Here is a 14137-nt window from a genome sequence, read left to right as displayed (position 1 = left end):
ATGGGGAGGTAGAATTTTCAGTGCTAAAATAGACAAAATAATAGGAAAACCAGAACAAATTTAAATGGATGATGTCTTCAATCCTTGAAAATTTACCAATATCTTTTATTCTGCCAGATAAGTGTTATCTTGTCTGGTATTGAATTCTCAATCTTAGTCCTATCTGCTCAGCAGCCTAAGGATGTTATTATTTACCCCATTTTCTAGCATAAAGGGGAATACATTTTTAAAAATTGAGTCTAGTCTGATTGTGTCCCCTTTCTTAGTAATTTGTTCTTCCCAGCTAGGAACTTGTAAGATGTTATTTTTATCATTAGGGCTCAGGAAATTTACCAGAATATAGTAAATGTACATCTTTATCCCCCCTACCCAACCAATCCCACCAGGAATTCATTTAATTCCCTCAAACTGCAGACTCATAAATTTCTTCCACTCAGGAAAATTTTCTTCTACCAAGAACTCAATTATTGTCTTTCCTCCATCTCCATCTTCATCTTTTTCTTCTTCTGAAATTTCTTTAGTCCACGTATCAGGTTTCATGGATCTATATACTCGGTTTTTTCACTATTGCTACTCAGTAATGACCATTTTCTCCTTTAATTTACCTACCAGTTTTCCAATGTTAAATAACATCCTGGGTTTTTTATCCCAGAAAATGTTTTTGGTACTTGAATCTCCCCAAGGCTCCTATTCTGTTCAAGTCGATGCCTGTCTTCTCCAGCTGCTCAGTTTCATTAGGGTCCAGGTCTCAGTCTTTGTGTTCTCCCTGCCTCTGGCTCCCAAACCCCCTCAGTTGCGCTGTTCTTCTCCTTTGTACACTGGCCCTCAGGTTCAACTCCTGGGACTCCTTGAATGGTTGAAGATGTAGTCATATCTTCCCAGGCGGCCCAGTGGCTGCTAGGTCCCTGGCAAGGCACCAAGATGATGCCTCTCTGCTCTCTGGCCTTCTCACACTCATCCAGCCTAAAAGTAGAGAAAGTGGGAACCCCTTTATTCAGGACCACCATGGCACCTTGGGAGGCAGAGGAGAATGGCATGTATTCTTACCGAATCCAGTGTTACTCTCTCCCTTTTGTTTATTTTCCCTTCGTTTATTCCTTCCCAAATAATCTTCCTTTCTTTACAGATTCCATTTTCCTACCTATAACATTTTCCTTTTTTCTGAAGAACTTATTTTCACTTCTTGAAAGATGGGTTGACTGGTGACAAACCTCCTTAATGTTTGTTTGTCTGAGAACCTCTTTGTTTCTCTTTTTTATTTTTCAAAACAGAGTCTTTCTCTGTCGCCCAGGCTGGAGTGCAGTGACATGCTCACGACTCACTGCAGTCTTGACTTCCCTGGCTCAAGCAATCTCATCTCACTCTCCTTAGTAGCTGGGACTACAGGCATGTGCCACCATGCCAGACTACTTTCTTGTAGAGGTGGGGTTTCATCATGTTACCCAAGCTGCTCTTGAACTTCTGAGCTCAAACAATCCTCCCACCTCAACCTCCCAAACTGCTGGGATTACAGGTATGAGCAACTGTCCGTGGCCTCTCCCTTCCTTTTGAAGGATAATCTCACCAGACACAGAATTCTAGGTTAGTGTGTCTTTTCTTTCAGTACTTTAAATATTTCACTCCACTCTTGCATACATGGGTTCTGAAGAGAGCTACGATATAATTCTTATCTTCTCTAGGTAAGGTATTTCCCCATCCTCATGCCACCAGCTTCTTTCAAGATTTTTCTGTCTTTGATTTTCTGCAGTTTCAATATGATATACCAAGGCACAGTTTTTTGTTGTTGTTGTTTGTTTCTTTGTTTTGGTATTTGTCCTGATTCATGCTCTCTGAGCTTCCTGGATCTGTGATTTGACATCTATCATTAATTTTAGAAAATTCTCTGTCATTATTCCCTCAAATATTTTTTCTCTTACTTTTTCTTTTCTTTCTAGTATTTCCACTATGTATCATATCTTTTGTAATTATCCTACAACTCTTACATATACTGTGCCTTTTTAAATTTTTTTCTCTTTGCATGGTTTTGCAAGTTTCTATTGACATTTCTTCAAGCTAACTGACTTTTTTCCTTGGTCACATCCAGTGTATTGAAGCTCATCAAAGACATTATTTCTATTGAATTTTTTTTTATTGCTAGTATTTCCATTTGATTCTTAGAGTTTCCATCTCTATGCTTACCTTATCCATCCATTCTTGCATGTTGTTCACTTTTTCAATTAGAGCCCTTACTGTATTAGTTGTCTTAAATTACCGCTGTGATAATTCCAACATCTCTGCCATATCTGAGTCTGATTCTAATGCTTGCTTTGTCTTTTGAAACTGTGCTTTTGTCTTTTAGTGTGCCTTGTCATTTTTTTATCGAAAACTGAATGGGATGTACTGGGTAAAAGGAACCCAATACTGGTTCTCATAGAAGTTGCTACTCCTGGGCTTCTGCTTCAGTGAGCTGTGATTGTCTGTAACTTCTTGTCTGTCTCTCTAATTCTGGGAAAAATGGTTTGTCCCGTGACCCAACTCTCTCATGGATCTAGAAAGAGTTGCTGATTTTCAGTTTGTTAAGTTTTTTCTTGCTGTGAGTGTGGAAGGGATGACTTCCAATTTTCTTATATACCTGACTGGAAGCCAGAAGTTCTTTATTCTGTTTATAACATCATCACCAACATGCCCATCTCTGGAGACCAGGACACAATTTATTTTGTTTTTCTCACCAAGGCTCTTCTCACTAACTCCAGGTTCTCATAAAAGTCCCAGGAGAAAAATCCTGCAGCAATCCTCCCTAACTGAGTCAGTCAGAGGTGGGTTCATCCTTACCCCCTGTAGCTCTTAACATGCTTGTTGGCCTCAGCAAGCTTCAGCTCAGGAGAGGGGTATGTGCTGGGGGAAAGCTTGGACACACTTATGTTGCCATCTCCCAAGAACTTTCTTAATCCAGCTGCACCCAGTTGATTACCAAATCATTTACATTCTGCCTCTTTTCCTTACTGCCACCAGCTCAGCCCAGGCCCTCATTCCTTCTGCTCTCTCTTCTCCACAGGACACTCTATCAGCTCTCTGCAGATCCCTTCCCAAGCAACCCAGTCCGGTCCTAGCAGCAAAGCACAACTTGGATCATTTCAGTGCCTCCTCAGAAACCTTCAGTGTCTTCCCAATGCTTTCCAAATTAAATACAACATTCCTAGTCCTAACAGTTAAGACAAAGTTTTAATCTTAATTCTCATTGATCTCCCACAAACAAGCTACTCCCAACCAAACTAAGATTGTAGACATTTTCTGAACACCCAGCCATTTCTTATTCCACACCTTTGTGTTATCATTTCAGTTCCGCCACCTAAAATGCTTTCTCAGTTGCTGAATTCTTATCTATTCTGCAAACACCACCTCTTTGATGAATCTTTTCTCATCCTTACAGCCAAAAGCTAACTCTTGCTGGCTTACTTCCTCTCTCCTTTGTGAACTTCCAAGCCACTTTCACTTCCAGCATTTATCAATCTTTTATTAAAGGATTGTTGTCTTTTGGGCATCTATCTTTTCTACCTATGATATTTCTAGTTCTGTAAGGACAGAGTCTGTACCCTACTAATCTCCATATTTTTCCAAAACAATCAGCACAATGCTTTGCAAATAGTTAAATGACAAATATATTTTTAATTTAACCCAAAGCAAGCTATTTTAAGGAGGCAATCCATGGGTTTTAGCCCATTCATTATGGTTTTGATGTATTGAATAAAGTAGATTACAGTATATCCTTGACATTCACAAAGAAAATAAATGAATCCAAAGTGCTAGAACTCAGAGATTTTCAGAGTTGTTTTAAAATCCCCTTTTATTGTTAAAGGGTGATTCTGTCAGTATCTCTGTGTTTACCAAGTCTCTACATGTAAACTGTGTTATTTTCCATCTTTATCTAACTTTTATCTTTTAAGTGATGACTGTTTTACCCAAAAAAGTAAAGTTTTTATCACCTCATGAATATTATTATACATATGTTGACAGTACATAACCAGGGGAGCTACTGGTGGCCAACTAGACTTGTAATATATACTGTTTTATTATCATTCCAAAATAACTAATTACTATAAATTATGCACCTTAAGCCATTTTCGTTTTGTTTTGTTTTGTTACAAATAGTGACCACCACAGATGTTAAGTCCTTAATGTTAATAGAAAATACTATATTAAGAAGAATATTCACAACATTTGCCACTTTCCATAGATAAAATTTAGTGCCCACAATAAATTATTCTGAGTTTGAAGTATTACCCCCATGCGTCCATTCGTTTCCTCCTCAACCTCTTTAGAAAAAACACAGCTACAGTAATAATCAGCATCAACATTCTCAGCCACTAGGGTAAGGTAAACTTTTTCTATTGACTTTTTTTTATTATGATGAAATACACATTACACAAAATTTACCATTAGTAACATTTAGTACATTCACAATACTGCGCAACCATCACTGCTGTCTAGTTCCAGATCTATTGATGTGTTTTTTTTTTCTAAAGGCTTTTTGCTAAAATAAATTAGGACTACTTTCTAAAACATAAGCAGCTATTAATTTTGAAGAAGTAGATGTTATAAATCTCTGACCTTCAACAGCTTTTGTAACTCAAACAAATACACAGCCCTCAAAAAGCTGTTTGGTTCCTCTGTTGGTCTATGCAGGGCACGTTGAAAGTCATAGGTAATTGAGATTCATTTGACTTGGGAGGACCAGGCAGCAACATGGTTTCTAGCTCCTGGCAGTGTGTTCCTGGAACTCCAACAAACCTGAATGAGGCACAGGAGACCCAAGACCTTGGCACATTTTCACCTAAGCCAACTCACACCATTAAACCTCAGTTAGGAAATATCAATAACCTCCAAAAAGTGGATTGCAGTTTAACGTATTACCAGCTGTCAGCACCTCCAGAACTAAATTGAATGGCCAGGGAATTGAGATATGAAAAGTAAAGAAAGAAATCACACGGGCCTCCCTTAGTATCATTTGTGACATATCCCTTCATCCTCACCAACCCACCCCTCCCCCGACAAGGGACTAAAACATAAATAGTAAAAACAAAGGGTTTTGTTTTGCTTTGTTTTTAAAGAAAGAAAGACTGTGCAATTATAAAATTCCAGAATTATAAAGCTGATGTCTCAAACACCACTACTCTTTTTACTCTTTTATTTTGTAATCTAATCCAGATGTTTTTTGAGTTTCCCCCTAATAACGTCTTTCAGAGAAAGACATTTTGGTTTTTTGGTCTTTGGCGTGTTTTTGATCTTAGATAAATTATTTCTACCTATTTTTTTCTCAACCTTCACAAATGTTTTTGGAAAATTCTATAAATAAATATACTCTTACTGGGCTAATTTGACTTTTCAGCTATCCATTTTGACATTGAACATTATATAATAAAGTCATAGTTTTTAAACACTGGAATTTAATTTAAAAATGAATTTATATAACTCCATTGTTGCAATGATATCCAATTCTTTGAAAATGATCAGGGAAACATCATTAGCCCTGCAGAGTTAACTGGCAAACTAAGAAGTCTCTCAAGATACAGAAGAAAGCCCTAGGCTTCCACACTGGTGGATTTTGTTGACTAACACCCCCCCAAAAAAAAGAAGGAAAATAAGTGAACTCAAAAGTGTCCCCCAAACTTGTTAGATTTATTATTAGAGTAAAAATCCAATCAATTTCAGAATGAATTAGATGAAAGCTTCTGAGATTTCACATTGAATCTTAGGTTTGCAGGCATTCCAGGCCCATAGAAAAGCCAACGGCAACACAAATCAAGATGGCCATGAAAATAGATATGAACTGCAACTAGAATTTTCACACTTCTGACCAGGACATTGAAATGTCACCATGCATGGCCTCCCACCCTGGATTGATTGCTGAACTTGGCAGATAAACAAACGTACTCTAAGTAGCCAGGTGTCCCCATCCAAATCAGTCCCAATTTAGCAAATAAAAGTAATCACCTGGCCCTCCTCACATCACACAAGCGGGCAATTCCGCTGTGTGTGTCAAGGTCACACAGACAGGTTAACATAATCACACTGCAGAATGCAGAACAAATAAAGCTCTCTCCTTCCCACAGCCCATACCACACAGCTTCTTTTATCAGCTGCCTCGTGCGCCCCGGAGACACGCAGCCCTAGCAGGCAGACAGGCCTGCCTCGGATCCTGACCCAGGGAAGCCTGCACTGGGGCTCTATTTAAAACTTCAGATCAGCGCTCCCCTCGGCTTCCTCCGCCCCAGTACTACTTGCTAAGACAATAGGACAGCAGGGGAGGTCTGATCCCAAGTCAAGCCAGCTCAGTCTATCTCAAGAACACAAAAGCCACCCGAGGAGCCGGAGCCCCCTTCCTGGCCACTGCATGGCAACGCAGCAGCTCACACATCACGAGGCTTGCAGAGCAGCAGGCCCCACCGAAATCCTCGCAGATGGCTCCGGCATGGCCTTGGGCCCACTCATGGGCAGCCCTGTGCTCCTCCCAGTGCTGGGAGGGAGCAGAGCATTTCCTCTCTTTCTCTTCTCCTTCAAGCACCAATTTCAAATCCTGGTCTGCTGGCACAAGCTTTTCGAGTATTTAATCTGACCAACACAGTGAAACCTCGTCTCTAATAAAACTACAAAAATTAGTCAGGTATGGTACTGCACGCTTGTAATCCCAGCTACGTGGGAGGCAGAAGCAAGAGAATCACTTGAACCCAGGAGATGGAGGTTGCAGTGAACCGAGATCGCGCCACTGGGCTCCAGCCTGGGCGACAGAGTGAGATTCCGTTTCAAAAAAAAATAACAATAATAATAATAATAATAATAATAATAATAATAATAAAAATTTTAGAGAGTCCATTGCTTTAAGAGCTCAGGAATAGTTGAATGATATTACTCCCAAGAAAATTAGATCGCCCAGGAGCAGTGTCTCACGCCTGTAATCCCAGCACTTTGGGAGGCCGAGGCGGGCGGATCACGAGGTCAGGAGATCCAGACCATCCTGGCTAACACGGAGAAACCCCGTCTCTACTAAAAATACAATATTTAGCCAGGCGTGGTGTCGGACGCCTGTAGTCCCAGCTACTCGGGAGGCTGAGGCAGGAGAATGACCTGAACCCGGGAGGTGGGGCTGGCAGTGAGTCAAGACCGCGCCACTGCACTCCAGCCTGGGAGACCGAGTGAGACTCCGTCTCAAAAAATAAATAATTAAATAAATAAATAAAATGAGATCATACGGTTTAAGCTAAGTCCTGACCCAAGCCCTGTAACGAAGGCACTATGGGGAATATTTCAAGCACCAAAAGTAAAATATAAAACAGGAGTCCCATTCTCAGAACAAAGCCTCAGACCATGCCTCAGGAAAATGCAGATCATCTGCAACAGGCACAGAATGGCTGAGTCCGGGACTTGCAGGGAGGAAAAGGGTAATATGGGAAATATATCATTGCATTAAATAGGCCTAAATTTTGGTGTAGAGGCTCTGGCCTTCTTCCAGTGGAGCACATTAAAACCAATATCAGGGGTGGTGCAGCAGGAGCTGTAGAGATGACTCGTTCTCCTGACAAATAGCCACCCAAACAGTTGGCAAGCTGCCCTGCTCCACCCATCCTGGTGATCTTACCACAAATGTAAGCATCTGGCACATTCATCATCTTCTCTGGGGCATGAATGAATGCTTAGGCTGTAGATAATTTAGCAGGAATATATGTGTGTATTATCATGCAGATAGGACAATTATATCATAATGGAAATGGAACCCAAATCATCTTTGCCTGACTTTTGATCCTGCCAGCACTGCAGAAAAACACTCCCTGATATGTTAGATAGTCAGGAAATGGAAGCACAGAAGGAGAGAGAGATTACAGGCTACTCGGTGCATTTGCTAACACGTGCTGTGATCTTAGCCCTTTCTTGTGAATATCTGATTTCACAGGGAAAAGGAAAAGGCTAAGGAGAGACAAAGAGGTCCCACCCAGCATGCATGCATTTTTTTCCATACCAATGTGTAACTGAAAAATAAACATAATCATAAACTGTAAATAGGGGGAAAGCATAGAACAGACCAAATGCTACAAAACGGTTCTTTAAAAAGGGAGAGAGAGGAGGAAAGGAAGAGAGACAGAGAAAGGGAGGGAGAGAGAGAGAACAAATAAATGAGAGAAGAAAGAAATTTGTAAAACTGACTTTTGCTATGGTATTGTAACAAATGGGTAACTTTCTTTTGAGTCATGCCAGGTTACACACCTTGTTTCATTTCATGATGAATTTATACATAGATAGACGCAGGTAGAGATAAATTATTTTCTAATTTAGATTTTAAACTCGGTAAAGGCAGGGACTCTGTATTCCTTATTTCATTCCACAGCATCAAACTCTTGGTAGAAAAACTAATATTAATTTTTCTAATCTAACTGGACAGGAGATGGAAGATGTAAGGGAAGAAGGAAGGAGGCTGGATAGGATATGTGAGAAAAATTTAATCTCAGCTTGAATTAATAGAGCAGTGAAAGGGAGGAGGCAAAGGCAGCACAGTGGTACCAGTCTCGTATCAGCCACATTGCATGGGCAATCAGGGTGCTGCTGGGCTGAGACAGAGGAGGAAACGTAAAAGGGGGAAGGTGAAAAAGGATGTGGGAGATCTGAGGGAAACCAGTGCCCAACGAATCATTCATATTTATCGAACAACCATAATTAGGTGCTTATAATTCGGGAAATACTTTTACTTTTACGTGTACTTGCTTCATGCCTAGAGTAGTTTCCATCCTAGTTTAAGGTTAGAAAGGTTTCATCAATGTAAAAGGTACTTCATTTTAATTTGGATCCATTTCATACATTTAGGGAAATGTAACAGCCCTCTTAACACAGCTCAGATTCTCCCCTTTCAGCCTTTGCAGATGTTGAAGCTTTGTCAACACTGGAGGGTGCTTAAGCTTTTTTATTCAGATAAACTTGGGGGTGCTTGACTGATCTGTCATAATCCTTTTGAACTTTTGGTCCTGTTTTGGATCAACCCATTGCTCTTTCAGCTGTAGAGAAATGAATGGCCTCTGGGGAGAATGATCTCCACACACCTCTTTCATTTGCTGCTGACTGCTACGTGAAAATAGCCACCTGCCACTGTCTAGCATCCCACCAGCCCCTTCCCCTTGAGCAGTGCACAGTGCCCCCCATTCCTCAAGCACTGAGGCTGCTGGAAAGTCCTTCCCTTCAGCCTGAGTCACAGATGGCATGCTGCCTTTGGAAGAGGTATAAGTAAAGATTAGAGCAGGAAGATAGAAACTGTGCATGCCCACCTGAACAACAGGAAAAATAAATCAAAAAGCATTTAAAAGGGGGGGAGGATGATTTTCTATTTCAAAAATGTGCTTCCCCCCAGATTCTCTGAGATCAGATAAACCATTTAGAAGCCCTCTCTATTCAGCCAAGCTAGGAGTAGTTTTTCATTTCTGTTAATTCCAAGGGTATGTATTCATTTAACATTTGTTAAATGCCTACTAAGTGTCAGGCACTTTATATTCATCTTTGTTTTTACAAACAACCCTGCAAGGTAATATTATTATCTGCACTGCACCCACCCTCCACCCACTCCCACAATCATCATTTTAAGATGGGAAAGCTGAGGGAAAACAGGATAAGTAATTGGTAATGACCGTGCTGCTAGTACACGAAGTATCCAGGTTCAAACCCAGGTCAAGATCAGACTACAGATCTTACTCATTTACAAAAGCAAAGACATAGGTTGAGCTTTCTGCCTCACAAGTCTCATGGTCTAATGAAAAGAGAGATTTTACTTGCGTATATATATATATATACACATACATACATATGAATTTGAGACAGGGTCTCACTCTGTTGACCATGTTGGAATGCAGTGATGGGATCACGGTTCACTGCAGCTTCTACCTCCCTGGCTCAACCAGTCCTCTCACCTCAGCCTCCCAAGTAGCTGGAAATACAGGCATGCACCACCGCACCCAGCTAATTTTTGTATGTTTTTGCAGAGACAAGATTTAGCTATGTTGTGCAGGCTGGTCTCAAACTCCTGGGCTCAAGCCATGCTTCTGCCTTGACCTCCCAAAGTGCTCAGATTACACATGTGAGCCACCATGCCTGGGCTTGCATATTTATTTTTAGTTACAATTTTTTATAACAGTACTGTATTAGATTATGGGCTCATGAAAAGCAAACTCTATGCTTAGTAATATCTATCATTAGATATGATAGATATTATTTAAGTTATAATAAATTATATTATTATTATAGCAAAGCAGAGGGTACTGCCCACTAAACACTCAGTAAGTGGGCGATGAACAGGTATGCAAATGGGGAAGGAATAAGTGAATGAACAAACAGATTCTACCAAGAATCACTGCCCACTTTTGAAGAGGCAATTCTCGTCTGTGGCTTTGTTGGTTTCCTTATAAGCATATCTTCATGACAACATATCTCCATATGTTTAAAATGTAGTCATGGTTTTAGAAGCTATTAGAAAAAGCCAATGAAAGGAAATCTGACAGCCTATGGTTTATAGAAGCCTAAAACTGTGAACATTTTACACCTCTGAATACAGTAATTTCCACAAGGCAAATAAATTATGGTAAGAACAAGCAACCTAGATAATTGTTCTAGTATCCAAGTAGATTGTATTTCTTTCTCTGAAGAGATTTAGAAGCAGAGGATATGTATCTAATTCTTCCTAAACTTGACAAACATTTAATTAGCAAATGAACTGGAACTTAGAAGGAGTGTAGTAAGAAACTTTTACTTCAGAACTGAAACGCAACACTGTACTGCTTCCATTCCTTATCATAAATATAATAAGTGTAAAAATCAGACAAAAAGAACTCAACCCAGAGAAAGTGCTAAAACTACTGTAATATAATATGGTGGACAAAGGATAGCCAAGTACAAAAAAAAATTATAGACTTCAGTGGAGGAAAGCCTTATCATTTCACTTGGAATTTATTATTCCATTTCACTGAGCTAGATTTTCCCAGAGACTTGAGATATTTGACCTAAAGGCAATAGCTAGGCAATTCTATTTGGAAAATGGTTTGTTCTCTAGCAAACATATACTTACGGTTCATGGTGTTATTTTATTTTATGTGAGAGTGTGAGCTGGGAAGTGGGATTTCATTCATTACATGAGCAGCATAATCAAACTCCCATTGGTGCTTTAAGTGAGAGGCAATGAATGGACCCATTAGTTGTGTTTACATCTGTGTTCTAAACTTTAAAGCTATAAATCAAATTTTTGTTAGTGTAATTTGCTAACAAATGCATCTGTTTAGAATGCATCTTTCGTAGCTTTTCTTTTAAGTAAGGTTTGTTTTGGATGTATGCTTGGAATAAGAGCATTACCATACCAAACGTTTAACCGAGATGAGCCATTAAAATATATAAGGTCTATAAATTAAAGTGTCATCTTTCAAACATCTTGAACCAAGAGAAACAAGAGAGGGTCTTAGGAAACTGTCAAAGGAATACTTACTTTTCGTATTTTGCATTAGAAACATGGGTCTGGAATGCATCTTCATGGATGAGTGTTGAAGCTGTAAGAGGGGATAAGATTAATAAAGAAAAATGTCACAGAGTGGGGAAGTGGACAGAGGACAGAGGCCTCATGAAAATCTCTCCAGCTGGGTGTTGAAGGCAGTGGGTGAATCTGAGGAAAGCAAAGGAGGAGCCAGGAAAGCCGGAGATGAACCGGGACGTGCAGCCGACGGATCACGTGAGGAATGGCATCCCTCACTCTGGGCTTTGGGGCTCCAGAGACTAGAAAGAGGTGTCCATTCACCCGCATCTGAGCAAGCCAGCACAGCATCTTTCCATGGCTCAGATGCCTCCTGTGACACTTTGATGTGCCCTCACAGGGGCTCTCTTTCAACAGGCTGAACGAGGAAATAAGAGTGGCACAGTGTGATTTGTGTGTGTGTGTGTGAAATTAAACAAAAGCACTGACAACAGAAACCACACCCTCTAAATTAGTTTTCTTTCTTAAAGATGTGTCAGTACACCTTGAAAGCTGACTTTCCAAGTCAACTTGTATGTGTGTTTGCATGTATTTAAAGGAAAATGTCTTATTACCTAGCAGTTTACAGTCAGAATAAAACTCAAGAAAGTGTTACAAAGATAACGTGACTGAGTAGGCAAAGGGCAGGTGAAATTCAGTATGAGATACCGTGGTATGCTAAAGAATGTCTGCCTACAACCAAAGGTATCCATGTGCTCATCCACAGAGGTTGTGTGTGTCACTTTATATGCCAAAGGGACTCTGCAGATGTGATTAAATTCAGGAACTTGAGCTGGGGAGATTATTGTGAACTATCTAGGTGAACCCTAAATGTTATTATGATGTCCTTATAAGAGAGAGGCCAAGGGAGATCTGACTGCATAGGAGGAGGTAGGAGATGTAATAATGGAAGCAAGAGGTTGACGTGATGCCACGAAGGGGCCACAAGCCTAGGAATGCTGGTGGCTTCCAGTAGCTACAGAAGTCAGGAAAACTGATTCTGCCCTACAGCCTCCAGAAGGCACCAGCCCTGCTGACGCCTTGATTTTGGCACCCAAAAAAAATGTTTTCAGACTTCTAGCTTCCAGACCTGTCAGATAACTTCCTATAGTGGCAACAAGAAATGAACACACTTTGGAAAAATAATTCCATTTGTAGCAAAACACGCAGTTGCATGCTTTTCTCTGATAAAGACGCATTGGCCTCATGAATGGACTTTCCTCCAGGGTAGGCCTTTCTCTTTTTACTCTTTTACTTTTTACTCCTTCACTGCATAGAACTGGGCTCACAGAATCTGCTCAAAACATACTTAGTTACAGGTCAAGAGTGGGATGTTGGTTCTGTGGACAGCGGCAGGAAGGTTTGAAAGAGGCTTAATGAAGTTGGGCAAGAGAGAAGGAGGTGCCTACTGAAGCTGTCTACATAGATCAGAGAGGAAGGGCTGACCAGAGAACACTGTTTGAGACTCATAGGTGCTCCTTCAAGTCTCTGTTTCTTTTTTAAGTTAGAGACATAGGGTCTCATTCTGTCACCCAGGATGGAGTGCAGTAGTGGTAAAATCGTGGCTCACTGTAGCCCTGATCTCCTGGGCTCAAGCAACCCTCCCATCTCAGCCTCCTGAGTAACTGGGATTACAGGTGTGCACCTCTGTGCCTGGATAATTTTTTTAATTTTGTGTAGAGATGGGGTCTCCCAATGTTGCCCAGGCTAATTTTGAATTCCTGGGCTCAAGTGATCTTCCTGCCTTGGCCTCCTACAGTGCTGGGATTACAGGCATGAGCCACCACAGCCTGCCAGGCCTCTGAATTGAGGAGCATTTCCTCACGTCAGCAAGAAGAGAGGTGGAAGATGGGAAAACAATAGGAAATTCTTGAAGACTGGAGGTAATGTGCTGCTTTATTGAAAAATGTCATCAAAATGCTGGTTGCCCTTAGGAACAGTATTGACAATAAAACAAAAAGGATAACTTTCATAAAATCACAATATTATTCTCCTTGGAATCATGACTGTAGCCCAGTAAGCAAGTCTCAATGTGGGCCAATGTTCTAGAAGGCCCAGAGGATAACACTAAAATAAGAGGAGTGCATGTGATATGAGAGATGCACACAAAACACAGAAAATATCCCACAGGAAGCTTGCAGAGATAGGAAAGTAAGCCATAGGCAAAAGGCAGATCCCTGAGGACAAGGCCTCAGGGACAGGCAGAACACGAGGCAGCCAAGGAGAGAGAAAAGAAGCCATTCAAGAAAAGCCTAGAGAGGCCAGGCGTGGTGGCTCATGTCTGGAATCCCAGCACTTTGGGAGGCCGAGGCGGATGGATCACTGGAGGTCAGGAGTTTGAGACCAACCTGGCCAACACGGCAAAACCCTGTCTCTACTAAAAATATAAAAATTAGCTAGGCATGGTAGTGCACGCCTGTAGCTACTTGAGAGGCTGAGGCATGAGAATTAATTGAGGAGAATCACCTGGGGGACAGAGGCTGTAGTGAGCCAAGATCGCACCACTGCACTCCAGCCTGGGAGATAGAGTGAGACTCTGTCTCAAAAAAAAGAAAGAAAAGAAGAAGAGAAGAGAAGAAGAGAAGAGAAGAGAAGAGAAGAGAAGAGAAGAGAAGAGAAGAGAAGAGAAGAGAA

This window comes from Piliocolobus tephrosceles, chromosome 7 (assembly GCF_002776525.5).
Source record: "Piliocolobus tephrosceles isolate RC106 chromosome 7, ASM277652v3, whole genome shotgun sequence".
In the NCBI taxonomy this organism is placed as follows: Eukaryota; Metazoa; Chordata; class Mammalia; order Primates; family Cercopithecidae; genus Piliocolobus; species Piliocolobus tephrosceles.
The sequence above is the reverse complement of the archived record's forward strand: the minus strand, read 5'-3'. Positions refer to the sequence as shown.